At 53.9% G+C, this 16,719-nt stretch overlaps 1 protein-coding gene across 2 annotated transcripts in view; it reads left to right on the top strand.

Annotated features, from left to right (window-relative positions):
• tab1 (TGF-beta activated kinase 1/MAP3K7 binding protein 1) overlaps positions 1–16,719 on the top strand; it is a 308,216-nt gene that overhangs the window by 170,867 nt on the left and 120,630 nt on the right. The window lies entirely within an intron of this gene.

Below are 16,719 nucleotides of genomic sequence, written 5' to 3'. Positions count from 1 at the left end.
AGAGAGGATGAGTGTGTGAGAGAGAGGATGAGTGTGTGTGAGAGAGGATGAGTGTGTGTGAGAGAGTGGATGAGTGTGTGAGAGAGAGGATGAGTGTGTGAGAGAGAGGATGAGTGTGTGTGAGAGTGGATGAGTGTGTGAGAGAGAGGATGAGTGTGTGAGAGAGAGGATGAGTGTGTGTGAGAGTGGATGAGTGTTTGTGAGAGAGAGGATGAGTGTGTGAGAGAGAGGATGAGTGTGTGTGAGAGGATGAGTGTGTGTGAGAGAGGATGAGTGTGTGTGAGAGAGGATGGGTGTGTGAGAGAGTGGATGGGTGTGTGTGAGAGTGGATGAGTGTGGTGAGAGAGTGGATGAGTGTGTGTGAGAGAGGATGGGTGTGTGTGAGAGTGGATGAGTGTGTGTGAGAGAGAGTGGATGAGTGTGTGTGAGAGAGGATGAGTGTGTGTGAGAGAGAGGTGGATGTGTGTGTGTGAGAGAGGATGAGTGTTGTGAGAGAGGATGAGTGTGTGTGAGAGTGGATGAGTGTGTGTGAGAGTGGATGAGTGTGTGAGAGAGAGGATGGGTGTGTGTGAGAGAGGATGGGTGTGTGTGAGAGTGGATGAGTGTGTGTGAGAGTGGATGAGTGTGTGTGAGAGTGGATGAGTGTGTGTGAGAGTGGATGAGTGTGAGAGAGAGGATGAGTGTGTGTGAGAGAGATGAGTGTGAGAGAGAGGATGAGTGTGTGTGAGAGTGGATGAGTGTGTGTGAGAGGATGAGTGTGTGTGAGAGTGGATGAGTGTGTGTGAGAGATGAGTGTGTGTGAGAGTGGATGAGTGTGTGAGAGAGAGGATGAGTGTGTGTGAGAGAGTGGATGAGTGTGTGTGAGAGGATGAGTGTGTGTGAGAGAGTGGATGAGTGTGTGAGAGAGTGGATGAGTGTTTGTGAGAGGATGAGTGTGTGTGAGAGTGGATGAGTGTGTGTGAGAGGGATGAGTGTGTGTGAGAGTGGATGAGTGTGTGAGAGAGAGGATGAGTGTGTGTGAGAGAGTGGATGAGTGTGTGTGAGAGAGAGGATGAGTGTGTGTGAGAGAGGATGAGTGTGTGTGAGAGAGGATGAGTGTGTGTGAGAGAGGATGAGTGTGTGTGAGAGTGGATGAGTGTGTGTGAGAGTGGATGAGTGTGTGAGAGAGGATGAGTGTGTGTGAGAGAGGATGAGTGTGTGTGAGAGAGGATGAGTGTGTGTGAGAGAGGATGAGTGTGTGTGAGAGTGGATGAGTGTGTGTGAGAGAGGATGAGTGTGTGTGAGAGAGGATGAGTGTGTGAGAGAGAGGATGAGTGTGTGTGAGAGAGGATGAGTGTGTGTGAGAGAGGATGAGTGTGTGTGAGAGAGGATGAGTGTGTGTGAGAGAGGATGATGTGTGTGAGAGTGGATGGAGTGTGTGAGAGAGAGGATGAGTGTGTGAGAGAGGATGAGTGTGTGTGAGAGGGATGAGTGTATGAGAGAGAGGATGAGTGTGTGTGAGAGTGGATGAGTGTGTGAGAGAGGATGAGTGTGTGTGAGAGAGGATGAGTGTGTGAGAGTGGATGAGTGTGTGAGAGAGTGGATGAGTGTGTGTGAGAGAGGATGAGTGTGTGAGAGAGGATGAGTGTGTGTGAGAGAGTGGATGAGTGTGTGAGAGAGTGGATGAGTGTGTGTGAGAGAGTGGATGAGTGTGTGTGAGAGTGGATGAGTGTGTGTGAGAGAGGATGGGTGTGTGTGAGAGTGGATGAGTGTGTGTGTGAGTGGATGAGTGTGTGTGAGAGAGAGGATGAGTGTGTGTGAGAGTGGATGGTGTGTGTGAGGAGTGGATGAGTGTGTGTGAGAGAGGATGAGTGTGTGAGAGAGTGGATGGTGTGTGTGAGAGTGGATGAGGTGTGTGAGAGAGAGGATTGGTGTGTGTGAGAGAGGATGAGGTGTGTGAGAGAGAGGTGAGTGTGTGTGAGAGAGGATGAGTGTGTGTGAGAGTGGGTGATGAGTGTGTGAGAGAGAGGATGGTGTGTGTGAGAGAGGATGAGTGTGTGAGAGAGAGGATGAGTGTGTGTGAGAGAGGATGTGTGTGTGTGAGAGTGGATGAGTGTGTGTGAGAGAGGATGAGTGTGTGTGAGAGAGAGGGTGAGTGTGTGTGAGAGTGGATGAGTGTGTGGAGAGAGGTGAGTGTGTGAGTGAGGATGAGTGTGTGTGTGGTGGATGAGTGTTTGTGAGAGAGAGGATGAGTGTGTGAGAGAGAGGATGAGTGTGTGTGTGTGGTTGAGTGTGTGTGAGAGGGTGGTGTGTGTGTGAGGGTGGGTGTGTGGAGTGTGGTGGGTGTGTGTGAGAGTGGTTGGTGTGTGTGGGGTGTGGGAGGGGTGGTGTGTGAGAGTGGATGGGTGTGTGTGAGAGTGGATGAGTGTGTGTGAGAGCGAGTGGATGGGTGTGTGTGAGAGTGGATGAGTGTGTGTGAGAGAGGTGGATGGGTGTGTGTGAGAGAGGATGAGTGTTTGTGAGAGAGGATGAGTGTGGTGAGAGTGATGAGGTGTGAGGTGGATGAGTGTGTGTGGGGGGTGGTGTGTGTGAGAGTGGGGTGGTGTGTGTGAGGTGGATGGGTGTGTGTGAGAGTGGATGAGGTGTGTGTGAGTGTGGATGGTGTGTGTGAGGTGGTGAGTGTGTGTTGAGAGTGGTGGTGTGAGAGAGGGATGGTGTGTGTGTGGATGAGTGTGAGGGAGGTGGTGTGTGTGAGTGTGGATGGTGTGTGTGAGGGTGTGTGTGTGTGAGTGGGATGAGTGTGTGTGAGAGGGATGAGTGTGTGTGAGAGTGGATGAGTGTGTGAGTGAGAGGTGAGTGTGTGTGAGGGTGGATGAGGTGTGTGAGGAGGTGGTGTGTGTGGGAGGATGAGTGTGTGTGAGGTGGTGAGTGTGTGTGAGAGGAGGATGAGTGTGTGGTGAGAGAGGGGATGAGTGTGTGTGAGAGAGGATGAGTGTGTGTGAGGGGTGAGTGTGTGTGGGGGTGAGTGTGTGGTGGGGGTGGGTGTGGGGGTGGGTGTGTGTGTGTGAGAGGGGATGGTGTGTGTGTGAGGGGTTGGTGTGTGGGGGAGGTGAGTGTGTGTGGAGAGGATGAGTGTGTGTGAGAGTGGTGAGTGTGTGAGGAGAGGATGAGTGTGTGTGAGTGAGGATGGTGTGTGAGAGTGGATGAGTGTGTGTGAGAGAGGATGAGTGTGTGTGTGAGAGTGGTGAGTGTGTGTGAGAGAGGATGAGTGTGTGTGGGAGTGGATGAGTGTGTGTGAGAGTGGGTGGTGTGTGTGAGAGAGATGTGTGTGTGTGTGAGAGAGGATGGTGTGTGTGTGAGAGAGGATGAGTGTGTGTGAGAGTGGATGAGTGTGTGTGAGAGAGGATGAGTGGTGTGTGAGGTGGATGTGTGTGTGTGAGAGAGGATGAGTGTGTGTGAGGAGAGGATGTGTGTGTGTGAGGTGGTGTGTGTGTGTGAGAGAGGATGTGTGTGTGAGTGGGGTGAGTGTGTGTGAGAGGGATGGTGTGTGTGAGAGGGATGAGTGTGTGTGGAGTGGGAGTGTGTGTGTGAGAGTGGGTGAGTGTGTGTGAGAGAGGGTGAGTGTGTGTGAGTGAGGATGGAGTGTGTGAGAGAGGTGAGTGTGTGTGAGGAGGTGGTGTGTGTGGTGTGGTGGTGTGTGTGTGAGTGAGTGTGTGGGTGTGTGAGGTGGTGTGTGTGTGTGAGTGAGGTTGGTGTGTGTGAGTGGTGAGTGTGTGTGAGAGTGGGATGAGTGTGTGTGAGAGGTGGTGTGTGGGAGGTGGTGTGTGGAGTGGGGTGGTGGGGGGGATGAGTGTGTGTGAGAGAGGTTGAGTGTTTGTGAGAGAGGATGTGTGTGTGTGAGGTGGATGGTGTGTGTGGGGGGGGTGGTGTGTGTGGGTGGTGGTGTTGTGAGTGTGGTTGAGTGTGTGTGGAGGGTGGTGTGTGTGGAGGGGATGGTGTTTGTGAGAGGAGGATGAGTGTGTGTGAGAGGGATGAGTGTTTGTGAGAGGGATGAGTGTGTTGTGAGAGAGGCTGGTGTGTGTGGGTGGATGAGTGTGTGTGAGGTGGTGAGTGTTTGTGAGAGGAGGATGGGTGTGTGTGAGAGAGGATGAGTGTGTGAGAGAGAGAGGTGGGTGTGTGAGGTGGTGGGTGTGTGAGAGTGGTGAGTGTGTGAGAGGAGGATGAGTGTGGTGTGTGGGGTGAGTGTGTGTGAGAGAGAGGATGGTGTGTGGGGGGTGGTGTTGTGAGAGAGAGGATGTGTGTGTGTGAGAGAGGATGGTGTTTGTGAGAGAGGATGAGTGTGTGAGAGAGTGGATGGTGTGTGTGAGAGAGGTGAGTGTGTGAGAGAGAGGATGAGTGTGTGAGAGAGTGGATGAGTGTGTGTGAGAGAGGATGAGTGTGTGGTGGAGGATGAGTGTGTGGAGGGTGAGTGTGTGAGGGAGGATGAGTGTGTGAGAGAGAGGAGGGTGTGTGTGAGAGAGGATGTTGTGTGAGAGAGGATGAGTGTGTGGAGAGAGGATGGTGTGTGTGTGAGAGGATGGGTGTGTGAGGTGGTGAGTGGTGTGAGGAGGTGAGTGTTGTGGAGGGGGTGAGTGTGTGTGAGGAGGTTGAGTGTTGTGAGAGAGAGGATGAGTGTGTGTGAGAGTGGATGAGTGCGTGTGAGAGAGGTGAGTGTTTGTGAGAGGGGTTGAGTGTGTGAGGAGTGGATGAGTGTGTGTGAGAGAGGATGAGTGTGTGAGAGAGAGGATGAGTGTGTGAGAGAGGATGAGTGTGTGTGAGAGTGGGTGAGTGTGTGTGGGGGTGGGTGTGGGGTGAGGGGTGGGTGTGGGTGTGTGGGGAGGTGGTGTGTGTGGGGGGTGGTGTGTGGGAGGGGTGGGTGTGTTGTGGGGGGTGTGTGTGTGAGAGGGATGAGTGTGTGGTGAGAGGTGAGTGTGGTGTGAGAGAGGATGGGTGTGGGAGAGTGGATGAGTGTGTGTGAGAGAGGGTGAGTGTTTGTGGGTGAGGATGAGTGTGTGAGAGAGTGGATGTGTGTGTGTGAGTGAGGTGGTGTGTGGTGTGGGGATGGGTGTGTGAGAGAGGTGAGTGTGTGGAGAGTGGAGGTGGTGTGTGTGAGAGAGGTGGGTGTGTGTGTGAGAGGATGAGTGTGTGAGAGAGAGGATGTGTGTGTGTGAGAGAGGATGGGTGTGTGTGTGAGTGGATGGGTGTGTGTGAGAGAGGTTGAGTGTTTGTGAGGATGAGTGTGTGTGGAGAGTGGATGGTGTGTGTGAGGTGGATGGTGTTTGTGAGAGAGGATGAGTGTGTGTGAGAGAGGAGTGAGTGTTTGTGAGGAGGTGTGTGTTGGGGGGGGGTGGTGTGTGGGGGGTTGTGTGTGTGGGTGGGGGTGTGAGTGTGGGGTGGGTGTGTGTGGAGGGTGTGTGTGTGAGTGGAGGGGGTGTGTGTGGTGGTGGGTGGTGTGTGTGGTGTGGTGTGTGTGTGGGGGGGATGAGTGTGTGTGTGGGGGGTTGTGTGTGTGTGGGGGGGATGAGTGGTTGTGGGGGGTATGGTGTTGTGGGGGTGGGTGTGTGTGGTGTGTGTGGGTGTGTGTGTTTGTGGGTGGGGGTGAGTGTGGGAGTGGTGGTGTGTGTGAGAGGTGGTGTTGTGTGGAGAGGGATGGTGTGGGTGGGGTGATGTGTGTGTGTGGTGTGAGTGTGTGTGTGGGGTTGAGTGTGTGAGGGGGTGTGTGTGGTGAGAGGGTGAGTGTGTGAGAGGAGGTGGGTGTGTGTGAGTGAGGTGAGTGTGTGAGGAGGTGAGTGTGTGGGTGGGGGGTGTGTGTGGTGGGGGGGTTGTGTGTGTGGTGGTGAGTGTGTGGGGGATGGTGTTGTGAGTGGAGGTGGGTGTGTGTGAGAGAGGATGGTGTTTGTGGAGAGGGGTGAGTGTGGTGTGAGAGTGGTGTGTGGTGTGGGGGTGTGTGTGTGTGAGAGGAGGATGTGTGTGTGAGGGTGGTGTGTGTGTGTGAGAGAGGTGAGTGTGTGAGAGAGAGGATGAGTGTGTGTGAGGGGAGTGTGTGAGTGGAGGGTGTGTGTGTGAGTGAGGATGGGTGTGTGTGTGAGGGATGTGTGTGTGAGGAGAGGATGTGTGTGTGAGTGTGGGATGTGTGTGTGAGGGGGTTGGTGTGTGTGGTGGGTGAGTGGTGTGGAGAGGTGGTGTGAGTGAGGGATGGTGTGTGTGGTGAGTGGTGTGTGAGAGTGGGTGAGTGTGGTGAGAGAGGATGAGTGTTGTGTGAGAGGGATGAGTGTGTGAGTGAGTGGATGAGTGTGTGTGAGGAGGATGAGTGTGTGAGAGGAGGATGGTGTGTGAGAGAGGATGAGTGTGTGAGAGAGAGGTGAGTGTGTGGAGAGAGGTGGGTGTGTGTGAGAGAGGATGTGTGGTGTGAGGAGGATGAGTGTGTGTGAGAGGGATGGGTGTGTGTGGAGTGATGGTGTGTGTGAGAGAGGATGGTGTGTGTGGAGTGGATGAGGTGTGTGAGAGAGGATGAGTGTGTGTGAGAGTGATGGGTGTGTGTGAGAGTGGATGAGTGTGTGAGTGAGAGGTGGTGTGTGAGAGAGTGGATGAGTGTGTGTGAGAGGGATGGGTGTGTGTGGTGATGTGAGAGAGGGATGTGTGTGTGAGGTGATGGTGTGTGTGGAGAGGTGTGTGTGTGTGAGAGGATGAGTGTGTGTGAGAGAGGGATGTGTGTGAGTGTGGTGGTGTGAGAGAGGATGAGTGTGTGTGAGAGGATGAGTGTGTGAGAGAGTGGATGAGTGTGTGTGAGAGTGGATGGGGTGTGTGTGAGAGAGGATGAGTGTGTGAGAGAGAGGGATGAGTGTGTGAGAGAGAGGATGTGTGTGTGAGAGAGGGATGGTGTGTGTGGAGAGGATGAGTGTGTGAGGAGAGGATGTGTGTGTGAGAGAGGATGAGTGTGTGTGAGAGAGGATGGGTGTGTGTGAGTGGATGAGTGTGTGAGAGTGGATGAGTGTGTGTGAGAGGAGGTGAGTGTGAGAGAGAGGTTGAGTGTGTGTGAGAGTGGATGAGGTGTGTGTGAGAGTGGATGAGTGTGTGTGAGAGTGGATGAGTGTGTGTGAGAGAGGATGAGTGTGTGTGAGAGAGAGGATGAGTGTGTGTGAGAGAGGATGAGTGTGTGGAGAGAGGTGAGTGTGTGTGAGGTGGTGTGTGTGTGTGAGAGGAGGATGAGTGTGTGTGAGAGGGATGAGTGTGTGAGAGAGAGGATGGGTGTGTGTGAGAGTGGATGAGTGTGTGGTGAGAGAGGATGAGTGTGTGTGAGGATGAGTGTGTGTGAGAGTGGATGAGGTTTGTGAGAGAGAGGATGAGTGTGTGTGAGAGAGGATGGTGTGAGTGTGTGAGAGAGGATGTGTGTGTGAGTGAGAGGCGAGTGTGTGTGAGAGTGGATGAGTGTGTGTGAGAGAGGATGGGTGTGTGTGAGAGTGGATGAGTGTGTGAGAGAGGGATGAGTGTGTGTGAGAGAGAGGATGGTGTGTGTGAGAGGGATGAGTGTGTGTGAGTGTGGATGAGTGTGTGTGAGGGATGAGTGTGTGTGAGAGAGGGTTGGGTGTGTGTGAGTGTGGATGAGGTGTGTGTGAGAGAGGATGAGTGTGTGTGTGAGTGGTGGTGTGTGTGAGAGTGGATGGTGGTGTGTGAGAGTGGATGGGTGTGTGTGAGAGAGTGGATGGTGTGTGTGAGAGAGGGTGAGTGTGTGTGAGAGAGGATGAGTGTGTGTGAGAGGGATGAGTGTGTGTGAGAGTGGATGAGTGTGTGTGAGAGAGGATGAGTGTGAGAGAGGGATGAGTGTGTGTGAGAGAGAGGATGAGTGTGTGTGAGAGTGGATGGGTGTGTGTGAGAGAGGATGAGTGTGTGTGAGAGTGTGGATGGGTGTGTGTGAGAGGGATGAGTGTGTGGAGTGGATGGTGTGTGTGAGAGTGGTTGGTGTGTGTGTGAGAGGTGAGTGTGTGAGAGAGGATGAGTGTGTGTGAGAGAGGATGAGTGTGTGTGAGAGTGGATGGGTGTGTGTGAGAGAGGATGAGTGTTTGTGAGAGAGGATGAGTGTTTGTGAGAGTGGATGAGTGTGTGTGAGAGTGGATGAGTGTGTGTGAGAGAGTGGATGGGTGTGTGTGAGAGAGAGGATGAGTGTGTGTGAGAGTGGGTGAGTGTGTGTGAGAGTGGATGAGTGTGTGTGAGAGAGGATGAGTGTTTGTGAGAGAGAGGATGAGTGTGTGAGAGAGAGGATGAGTGTGTGTGAGAGTGGATGAGTGTGAGAGAGAGAGGATGGGTGTGTGTGAGAGAGGATGGGTGTGTGTGAGAGTGGGATGAGTGTGTGTGAGAGTGGATGAGTGTGTGTGAGAGTGGATGAGTGTGTGTGAGAGTGGATGAGTGTGTGAGAGAGAGGATGAGTGTGTGTGAGAGTGGATGAGTGTGTGTGAGAGAGAGGATGAGTGTGTGTGAGAGAGAGGATGGGTGTGTGTGAGAGAGGATGAGTGTGTGTGAGAGTGGATGAGTGTGTGAGAGAGGATGAGTGTGTGTGAGAGAGAGGATGGGTGTGTGTGAGAGAGGATGAGTGTGTGAGAGAGAGGATGAGTGTGTGTGAGACGAGGATGAGTGTGTGTGAGAGTGGATGAGTGTGTGTGAGAGTGGATGAGTGCGTGTGAGAGTGGATGAGTGTGTGTGAGAGTGGATGAGTGTGTGTGAGAGAGGATGAGTGTTTGTGAGAGAGAGGATGAGTGTGTGAGAGAGTGGATGAGTGTGTGTGGAGAGGATGAGTGTGTGAGAGAGAGGATGAGTGTGTGAGAGAGGATGAGTGTGTGAGAGAGAGGATGAGTGTGTGAGAGAGAGGATGGGTGTGTGTGAGAGAGGATGAGTGTGTGAGAGAGAGGATGAGTGTGTGTGAGAGAGGATGGGTGTGTGTGAGAGTGGATGAGTGTGTGTGAGAGAGGATGAGTGTGTGTGAGAGTGGATGAGTGTGTGAGAGAGTGGATGAGTGTGTGTGAGAGTGGATGAGTGTGTGTGAGAGAGGATGAGTGTGTGAGAGAGAGGATGAGTGTGTGAGAGAGTGGATGAGTGTGTGTGAGAGAGGATGGGTGTGTGTGAGAGTGGATGACTGTGAGAGTGGATGAGTGTATGAGAGAGTGGATGAGTGTGTGTTAGAGAGATGAGTGTGTGTGAGAGGATGAGTGTGTGTGAGAGAGAGGATGAGTGTGTGTGAGAGTGGATGAGTGTGAGAGAGAGAGGATGAGTGTGTGAGAGAGAGGATGAGTGTATGAGAGAGTGGATGAGTGTGTGTGAGAGTGGATGAGTGTGTGTGAGAGAGGATGAGTGTGTGAGAGAGAGGATGAGTGTGTGAGAGAGAGGATGAGTGTGTGAGAGAGAGGATGAGTGTGTGTGAGAGAGGATGAGTGTTTGTGAGAGAGAGGATGAGTGTGTGAGAGAGAGGATGAGTGTGTGTGAGAGAGGATGGGTGTGTGTGAGAGTGGATGAGTGTGTGTGAGAGTGGATGAGTGTGTGTGAGAGAGGATGAGTGTGTGTGAGAGAGAGGATGAGGTGTGTGTGAGAGGATGGAGTGTGTGAGAGAGGGATGAGTGTGTGTGAGAGTGGATGAGTGTGTGTGAGAGAGGATGAGTGTGTGTGAGAGGGATGAGTGTGTGAGAGAGAGGATGGGTGTGTGAGAGAGAGGATGAGTGTGTGAGAGAGAGGATGAGTGTGTGTGAGGATGAGTGTGTGTGAGAGTGGAGAGTGTTTGTGAGAGAGAGGATGAGTGTGTGTGAGAGAGAGGATGAGTGTGTGAGAGAGGATGAGTGTGTGAGAGAGAGGACGAGTGTGTGTGAGAGTGGATGAGTGTGTGTGAGAGAGGATGGGTGTGTGAGAGTGGATGAGTGTGTGAGAGAGAGGATGAGTGTGTGTGAGAGAGAGGATGGGTGTGTGTGAGAGAGGATGAGTGTGTGTGAGAGTGGATGAGTGTGTGAGAGAGGATGAGTGTGTGTGAGAGAGAGGATGGGTGTGTGTGAGAGAGGATGAGTGTGTGAGAGAGAGGATGAGTGTGTGTGAGAGAGGATGAGTGTGTGTGAGAGTGGATGAGTGTGTGTGAGAGAGTGGATGGGTGTGTGTGAGAGAGAGGATGGGTGTGTGAGAGAGAGGATGAGTGTGTGTGAGAGAGGATGAGTGTGTGAGAGAGAGGATGAGTGTGTGTGAGAGTGGATGAGTGTGTGTGAGAGAGGATGAGTGTGAGAGAGAGGATGAGTGTGTGTGAGAGAGAGGATGAGTGTGTGTGAGAGTGGATGGGTGTGTGTGAGAGAGGATGAGTGTGTGTGAGAGTGGATGGGTGTGTGTGAGAGAGGATGAGTGTTTGTGAGAGTGGATGAGTGTGTGTGAGAGTGGATGAGTGTGTGTGAGAGAGGATGAGTGTGAGAGAGAGGATGAGTGTGTGTGAGAGAGAGGATGAGTGTGTGTGAGAGTGGATGGGTGTGTGTGAGAGAGGATGAGTGTTTGTGAGAGAGGATGAGTGTTTGTGAGTGTGGATGAGTGTGTGTGAGAGTGGATGAGTGTGTGTGAGAGAGTGGATGGGTGTGTGTGAGAGAGAGGATGAGTGTGTGTGAGAGTGGGTGAGTGTGTGTGAGAGAGGATGAGTGTGTGTGAGAGAGATGAGTGTTGTGAGAGAGAGGATGAGTGTGTGAGAGAGAGGGATGAGTGTGTGTGAGAGTGGATGAGTGTGAGAGAGAGAGGATGGGTGTGTGTGAGAGAGGATGGGTGTGTGTGAGAGTGGATGAGTGTGTGTGAGAGTGGATGAGTGTGTGTGAGAGTGGATGAGTGTGTGTGAGAGAGGATGAGTGTGTGAGAGAGAGGATGAGTGTGTGTGAGAGTGGATGAGTGTGTGTGAGAGAGAGGATGAGTGTGTGTGAGAGAGAGGATGGGTGTGTGTGAGAGAGGATGAGTGTGTGTGAGAGTGGATGAGTGTGTGAGAGAGGATGAGTGTGTGTGAGAGAGAGGATGGGTGTGTGTGAGAGAGGATGAGTGTGTGAGAGAGAGGATGAGTGTGTGTGAGAGAGGATGAGTGTGTGTGAGAGTGGATGAGTGTGTGTGAGAGTGGATGAGTGCGTGTGAGAGTGGATGAGTGTGTGTGAGAGAGTGGATGGGTGTGTGTGAGAGAGAGGATGGGTGTGTGAGAGAGAGGATGAGTGTATGAGAGAGTGGATGAGTGTGTGAGAGAGTGGATGAGTGTGTGTGAGAGTGGATGAGTGTGTGAGAGAGAGGATGAGTGTATGAGAGAGAGGATGAGTGTGAGAGAGAGGATGAGTGTGTGTGAGAGAGGATGAGTGTGTGTGAGAGTGGATGAGTGTGTGTGAGAATGGATGAGTATGTGAGAGTGGATGAGTGTGTGTGAGAGTGGATGAGTTTATGAGAGAGGATGAGTGTGTGTGAGAGTGGATGAGTGTGTGTGAGAGAGTGGATGAGTGTGTGTGAGAGAGGATGAGTGTGTGAGAGAGAGGATGAGTGTATGAGAGAGTGGATGGGTGTGTGTGAGAGAGAGGATGAGTGTGTGTGAGAGTGGATGGGTGTTTGTGAGAGAGGATGAGTGTTTGTGAGAGTGGATGAGTGTGTGTGAGAGTGGATGAGTGTGTGAGAGAGAGGATGAGTGTGTGTGAGAGTGGGTGAGTGTGTGTGAGAGAGGATGGGTGTGTGAGAGAGTGGATGGGTGTGTGTGAGAGTGGATGAGTGTGTGAGAGAGTGGATGAGTGTGTGTGAGAGTGGATGAGTGTGTGTGAGAGAGGATGAGTGTTTGTGAGAGAGGATGAGTGTGTGAGAGAGGATGGGTGTGTGAGAGAGAGGGATGAGTGTGTGTGAGAGTGGATGAGTGTGTGAGAGAGAGGATGAGTGTGTGTGGAGAGAGGATGAGTGTGTGAGAGAGTGGATGGGTGTGTGTGAGAGTGGATGAGTGTGTGTGAGAGAGAGTGGATGGTGTGTGTGAGAGAGGAGTGGATGGGTGTGTGTGAGAGAGGATGAGTGTTTGTGAGAGAGGATGAGTTGTGTGTGAGAGTGGATGAGTGTGTGTGAGAGTGATGAGTGTGTGAGAGTGGATGGGTGTGTGTGAGAGAGGATGAGTGTGTGAGAGAGTGGATGGGTGTGTGTGAGAGAGAGGATGAGTGTGTGTGAGAGTGGATGAGTGTGTGAGAGAGAGGATGAGTGTGTGTGAGAGAGGATGGGTGTGTGTGAGAGAGGATGGGTGTGTGTGAGAGTGGATGAGTGTGTGTGAGAGAGGATGAGTGTGTGAGAGGATGGGTGTGTGGGGGTGGGGTGGTGTGTGTGTGGGGGGGGGGGTGTGTGTGGGGGGGGTGGTGTGTGAGGAGTGGATGAGTGTGTGAGAGAGTGGATGGGTGTGTGTGAGAGAGGAGAGTGGTGTGAGAGTGGATGGTGTGTGAGAGAGAGGATGAGTGTGTGTGAGAGTGGATGAGTGTGTGAGAGAGAGGATGAGTGTGTGAGAGAGAGGTGAGTGTGTGAGAGGGATGGTGTGTGAGAGAGAGGATGAGTGTGTGAGAGAGAGGATGAGTGTGTGTGGAGTGGATGTGTGTGTGTGAGAGTGGATGAGTGTGTGTGAGGGGATGAGTGTGTGTGAGAGTGGATGAGTGTGTGTGAGAGTGGATGAGTGTGTGAGAGAGATGTGTGTGAGGTGGTGTGTGTGAGTGGATGAGAGTGTGTGAGAGTGGATGGGTGTGTGTGAGAGAGGATGAGTGTGTGAGAGAGGATGAGTGTTTGTGAGAGTGGATGTGTGTTTGTGAGAGAGAGGTGGTGCGGTGGACACGAACGTCTTTAGTTGAGGGTACTTCCGGGAGCACGGTTTTCGGAGCCTTGGTCCGGGTCGGGGTAGGGGATCGGGGCACAGGGGGAATAGGTGGGCCTGGGGGTAGCGGTGCCGGCGCCGGCGGGGTGTGTAGAGGGGGGCGCTAGGGGGCGCGCGCGGTAGGTGCCCACCAACGGGGAGTGGGGGCCGGGGGGGGGGGTGGTGGTGGTTGTGTTGTAGTGGGTGCCGGGTCCTGCAGGGAAGCTGCGAGGGAACGAGGGAAAGGGGGTCTGTAGTGGGGGAACCAGTGGGGTGCCAAATCCCGGAGGGAAACCGTATCTTGCCTGCCGTCGGGGTACTCGACGTAGGCGTAACTGGGGTTTGCGTGTAGTAATCGGACCTTCTCGACCAGGGGGTCCGTTTTATGGCTCCTCGTGTGCCTCCGGAGAAGAACAGGTCCCAGAGCCATCAGCCAAGGTGGAAGCGAGACCCTGGAGGTAGACTTCCTGGGGAAGACAAACAATCGGTTGTGAGCGGTCTCATTCGTGGCCGTGCAGAGGAGCGACCTAATGGAGTGTAGGGCATCGGGTAGGACCTCCTGACCGTACGGCCAGAAGGACAGCCTTCCAAACTGTTGCGTTCTCCCTCTCCACCTGCCCGTTTCCCCGCGGGTTATAACTGGTCGTTCTGCTCGAGGCGATGCCTTTGCTGAGCAGATACTGACGCAGTTCATCGCTCATGAACAATGTACCCCGGTCACTGTGGATATAAGCGGGGAAACCGAACAGGGTGAAGATGCTGTGCAGTGCCTTTATCACGGTGGCAGAGGTCATGTCGGGGCAGGGAATGGCGAATGGGAAGCTGGAGAACTCATCGATAACGGTGAGGAAATAGGTATTGCGGTTGGTGGACGGGAGGGGCCCCTTGATGTCCACGCTTAGTCACTCAAAGGGCCCCGAGGCCTTCACGAGCCGAGCCTTGTCTGGCCGGTAGAAGTGCGGTTTGCACGCCGCACAGACCTGGCAGGCCCTGGTCATGGCCTTGACCTCCTTGGTTGAGTAAGGTAGGTTGCGGGACTTGATAAAGTGGACGAGCCGGGTAACCCCCAGGTGGCAGAGGTCATTGTGGATGGCTTGCAGGCGGGCCTCCTGCGCATTGGTGCATGTGCCGTGGGACAGGGCATCTGGGGGCTCGTTGAGCTCCCCTGGACGATACTTGATACCATACGTGTAGGTGGAGAGTTCGATCCTCCACCTCAAAATTTTATCGTTTTTTATTTTGCCCCGTTGTGCGTTATCGAACATAAAGGCGACCGACCGTTGGTCGGTGACGAGGGTGAACCTCCTTCTGGCTAGGTAGTGCCTCCAGTGCCGTACAGCCTCCACAATGGCTTGTGCCTCCTTCTCAACTGCAGAGTGTTGAATCTCGGAGGCGGTGAGGGTCCGGGAGAAGAACGCTACTGGTCTGCCTCCTTGATTGAGGGTAGCAGCCAGGGCGATGTCTGACACATTGCTCTCTACCGGGAAGGGGATAGTTTCATCAACCGCGCGCATGGCGGCCTTGGTGATATCGGCCTTGATGCGGTTGAAGGCCAATCGAGCCTCAGCCGAGGGGGAAATATCGTGGTCTTTATGACTGGGTGGGCTTTGTCCGCATATTTGGGGACCCACTGGGCATAACAGGAGAAGAGCCCCAAGCACCGTTTGAGGGCCTTGAGGCTGCGGGGAAGGGGGAGTTCCTTTAGGGGGCGCATGCGGTCGGGACCTAGGACCCCGTTTTCCACGACATAGCCGAGGATGACTAGCCGGGTTGTGTGGAAAACGCATTTTTCCTCGTTATAGGTCAGGTTAAGGGCTTGGGCGGTCTGGAGGAACTTTTAGAGGTTTGCGTCATGGTCCTGCTGGTCATGGCCGCAGATGGTGACATTGTCCAAGTACGGGTATGTAGCCCGCAAACCGTACTGGTCCACCATTTGGTCCATCGCCCTTTGAAAGACGGAGACCCCATTTGTGATGCTGAAGGGGACCCTGAGGAAGTGGAAGAGCCGGCCGGCTGCTTCGAATGCAGTATAGGGGTGGTCTTTTGGTCGGATGCGGAGCTGGTGGTAGGCAGATTTGAGGTCGACCGTGGAAAATACTCGGTATTGGGCGATCCGATTTACCATTTCTGCTATGCGAGGAAGGGGGTACGCATCAAGTTGCGTGAAGCGGTTTATGGTCTGGCTATAATCCACGACCATCCGTTTCTTATCCCCGGACCGGATTACCACCACTTGTGCTCTCCAGGGGCTGTTGCTAGCCTCGATGATCCCCTCTCCCAGTAAACGCTGGACCTCTGACTTGATAAAAGTCATGTCTTGGGAACTGTACCGCCGGCTCCTGGTGCCGACGGGCTTACAGTCGGAATTGAGGTTCGCGAATAGCGAGGGGGGTGCGACTTTCAGTGTCGCAAGGCTGCATACCGTGAGGGGGCGCAAGGGTCCGCCGAACTTCAGTGTCAGGCTTCGGTGGCTGCACTGGAAATTCAGTCCGAGCAGCAGGATATAAAGTTTGAAACGGGCGTATTTGGCGCCCTGGATCGAGAGATCCGCGATAAAGTACCCCTTGATTTGTACTGAGTGGGACCCGGCTGCGAGGGCTATGGTTTGGGATGCGGGATGGGTGCGCAAGGAGCAGTGACTTACCGTTTCTGGATGAATTAGCCTCTCCGTGCTCCCGGAGTTGAAGAGGCATGAAGTGTCGCGCCCGTTGACTTGGACCTTCATCAAGTTCTGCAGATGTTTTGGCCGGGTTTGGTCGAGGGTGATCGCTCCCACTCGCGGGTAGTCTGAGTCCTCAGCCGCGTCGGACTCGTAAAATGGCCGCCGCTGTCGGTCACACGTGTCAGGTCGAAAAGATGGCCGCCAACAAGATGGCCGCTCCCATGATTCGCACCAGGCGGATGACGCGTCAGAAGGGGGGTGTCGGGTTGTGCGCAGCCGCATTGCGAGGCCTGCGGGCCCGAGAGCCTGATTTTCGGGCCGGCTGTTCTTTGTTTTTCTGGCCCCTGGGCCTGGCCAGGCAGACCCTCGCAAAATGCCCCTTCTTCCCGCAGTCACGTGGGCGTGGATGCTGGCCCTGCCCGCAGAAGTAGCACGGTGTGCCCCCAGGATGAGCGGGTCACCACGCGGCACAGGCCCGTAACGTGGCTGCGTCTGAGGAAGTCCGAGGGGGGCTCACAGAGTCCGCGGGATACGTACCCAAATTATGTCGGGCCACCTCCAGCGAGGAGGCGAGCATTAGCGTGGCCTGGAGGTCTTTTGCCCCGTTTTCGAGTAGCCGCTGCCGGATGTAGGTCGAACGGATTCCGGACACAAACGCGTCTCTGATGCGCAGGTTCATATGGGTTTCCCCTGTCACATCGTGATGGTCACAGTCCCTGGCAAGCGCGGTGAGTTTTTCAACGAATTCGTCTAGCGATTCCCCCGAGCGCTGCCGGCAGGTAGAGAGCAGGTGCCTGGCGTGTACCTCGATGATGGGTTTGACGAACCGCTTGCGGAGTAACTCAACCGCCTCTTCATAAGTAGTCGCCTTTTCGAGCGTGGCGGAGATTCTGTGACTCACCCGGGCGTGGAGTAGGCGGAGCTTGTGTGGCCCCAGGATGGGAGTCTCTGAGGAGACCAGGTAGGCCTCGAAACATCGGAGCCAGTAGTTAAAAATGCCTTTTGCCTCCGGTGTCCGTGCTTCCAGATTGAGCTTCTCTGGTTTTAGGCCTACATCCTAGTTTAGCTTATTAAATTGTTGTACCCTCAATAACAATGCTGGAGAGTAAAACGGTAAAGAAGGCTTTAATAAGCTAAGAACTAGTCTGGTGCCGAGATGGGTGCTAAGGTGGCCCCTTATATACTGCTCCCAGGTGGGCGG

This window comes from Scyliorhinus torazame, chromosome 29 (genome assembly GCF_047496885.1).
Source record: "Scyliorhinus torazame isolate Kashiwa2021f chromosome 29, sScyTor2.1, whole genome shotgun sequence".
In the NCBI taxonomy this organism is placed as follows: Eukaryota; Metazoa; Chordata; class Chondrichthyes; order Carcharhiniformes; family Scyliorhinidae; genus Scyliorhinus; species Scyliorhinus torazame.
This window is presented reverse-complemented; position numbering and strand designations above follow the sequence as displayed.